Below are 3172 nucleotides of genomic sequence, written 5' to 3' on the forward strand. Positions count from 1 at the left end.
TTCTCGGGGGCTGCTGCACGCAGCCCCGAGCACTCTCTCCCGGAACTTCCTTCGGTGGGTCCTCGGGATACTTGGGTGCCCAGGGGCCACCACTAGCGGCCCCAGGCATGTTTCTCTCGGTACTTAGCTCTCCTAGTCGTCGGGGGACTAGGGTGCTCGGAGGTCACCGTACACCTTCCCGAGCACTTTCTTCCCGGTACTTAGATTTCGTGGATCATCGGGGAACTGGGGTACTCGGGGGCCACCGACTGTGGCCCCGAGCGCCTCCTCTCGGGACTCGATCTTTTTCACCTTCCGTGAGAGACTCCGCGGAATGTTGCCATGTGGCGGATTGCTGGCTTGGCCTCGGGATTCGGGGACTCCCGGTTCCTGATACACCGATAGTAGATCAGGTAAAAGAGTGGTGAATGGACGATATCTTGGGATCCAAAAGGTGCAAGAGGGGGCTTTCATTGTTGAGGTGGAATCACACGACAGTGAAACCTTAGCAGGTTGACACGTGCTGAGAGGGGCATTGTAAAGGCTATCTAGTGGATTCCTAGCGCACACATCGGTAATGTGTAAGAGTTATTCATCGGCCAACGGATGCTCGACAAAATGGGATGAAACGTCTTGTGGATAAAGTACAACCTTTGCATAGTTAAAACTGAATATTTAGCCGTGCTCACAGTCATGAGCGGCACTAAAAACCTACCATGATTATAACTTGATGTTTTGGTTAGTCGGGTCAACTGTGATGGTAGGAATCATAGTTGAGGATAGTCAATCGTAGTGGGAACTATGATTGAGGGTTCAACTTTAGTAGATGGAACTTTGGGTTGAGGTGTTGGTTAGTTGGTTAAGTCAAGATAAAAGGAATCTTGAGGTGGTTTGTTATTCACTTAATTATTATTGTATTTTAAATGTTTTTAATTAAATGTTAATTATGCAAAAGAGTCATATTAGCTTTATTCTTGTCAAGCCTTCATATGCATATTGTTTCCTTCACAACTTGTTGAGTACGATAAGTGCTCACTCTTGCCATCACCAAACACTCAGTTAGAGAAGGTATCAAGGAGTGAGCTAAAGGTGGATTGTTCCAAGATGCTTTCTACGTCGATGATGCATGTGGAGGAGTCGTAAATGATTAGAGTCTTCGTAGTTCATTTAGTTCTACTGCAGAGTTTAATTGGTTCTTTGACCCTCGAAGCTCACTTTTGTAAGATGGTTTATTCGATCAAGTTTGGATATTGTAATGATTATCATCAATGAAGTCACTATGTATTATGATTGATTCCTGTGCTCAGCACATAGATGAAATCAGTTTGTTTCTTGAATCGATCTCGACATGTAATAAATCAGAGCAGTGCATTATCATATCTTCCTATGTTATTTGGCAGATTTCATTGCACAATCCTAAATAAAAGGAAGGTAAGAAAGAGATACAAAGATCAAACAAAAAATCATGCTAATAAACAATGGCACGGATAACACTTTAGACTAATTTTCTTTGTTATCTACTAATTTTCCTTGTTATGTACCTTGAGAACATGCTGGTCGTTTTCTGTCTACAATGTACTTAATAAGAGCAGTTAATGTATGGCACGCACATCATAAGACAATGTTAGATTGTTATATAATAGTAGATCTTGGTTTATCTTTGTATGGCTCATTCTCATCAGCTCATTATTAGAATAATAGGTCCTATTTTATCTCTGTATAGGTCATTGTCATGATCCTAAAACATTCAAAACATCGGAAGTGGTGGCCTAGTGTGCAAGTGTGGTAGGTTAGCACGAAAGAAACGTTCCAAATGCAGTGAAGCTAGAGAGATAGCTCCTATGGCGCAAAACTTAATCAGCTAAACTGAATCTTTCTGGAGCTCACTCTGAACAAATCAATACTTGAGAAATTTGTGTCAACATCTAACTCTCAAGTTCATAAAAAGTAAATGAATATTCTTGTCACGTCGAGCAAGTAGGTAAAGCAAATTGAATAACCGATTAACTTATCATCATGGAAAATATCCTACAGTAGGAAAATCCAAACAATGTTTGCCCTTTCCTTTATAGAAAGGTAATGATGAAATATAAATAACAATTTACCATCCATGGGTGCAAATACTTTAATTTACAGTTAAATTGTTTCACATACAAAAATATTAATTAAAAAATCTTACTGAACAATCTTTTGGAGATGGATTTTCTTTAGGACACCCTTTAGGTTCAGACAATGAGGGTGCAAATGAAATAACATTTCAACACATCTCCATGTTTGTGCTACACTATGGTGTTTCAAAAAGGGATTCTGCAAACCTTGCATTGTAGATGAGTTTTCTTCGCCAAGTCCTCAGACCACCTTTGGCATCAACATCTTGGGCACCCGCGATGTCATTCCTTGGCACATCTAGTTTCCATTTTTTCTCTTCCATGCACCAATTTTTTGCTACGGCAGATATGTTCTTAACACCTAATACTGAAAATATAATAAGTGGATGAATACAAATTTAACTCCTAATGAAGAAAAGTAATGAATCATGGCAGCCTAAATGAATAAAAGAACATGGAAAATTTTCAGTATGACACAATAAAGAACAACCATGAAAGTAGAGCCTAGCACATCCCAACAAATCGATAGCATACACATGGAAAAAAGTAAAGTTGACGTGGTAAAAGCTTACAATAATCTACAAAGTAGGAAATAATCTGTTTGCTACATGTGGTCTCATATATCAAAGCAGCACTTGCTGCAAAAAGTACAGTTTATGTCTAGCAATCTATAACATCAAGAAAACTATAGACTGAAAAGGAAAGGTCCATGTTTACCATCTCGCTGCTAGGTTTATATTCAATGCTACCTTTACCATCTATATAGATACCATGCACATTTTGCTTTCCTTGCTCGATAACTATTGACCATGCTAGAGAAAATCACCTGCATAAGAAACAAACATCAACAGTATTAACCAGTTCAAAGAATAACCATGTGGGAAAAAATCAAGAATTTTGAGTTGTGAGAAACATTCATGTTCCCTCTTGTTGTTTCCAGGGCCACAAACACATTGAGCTCTTCCTACATGGAAGCAGCTACTTTTCTATCTCCTTTTTCCCAATGTCCTCATTCCCGCAACTTTATGGTACTAGCAACAACGAGAGCATAAGGAGGGTTGTGTTGCTGCAGTAATTATGCGTGC

The sequence above is a fragment of the Phragmites australis genome, chromosome 9 (genome assembly GCF_958298935.1).
Source record: "Phragmites australis chromosome 9, lpPhrAust1.1, whole genome shotgun sequence".
Lineage (NCBI taxonomy): Eukaryota > Viridiplantae > Streptophyta > Magnoliopsida > Poales > Poaceae > Phragmites > Phragmites australis.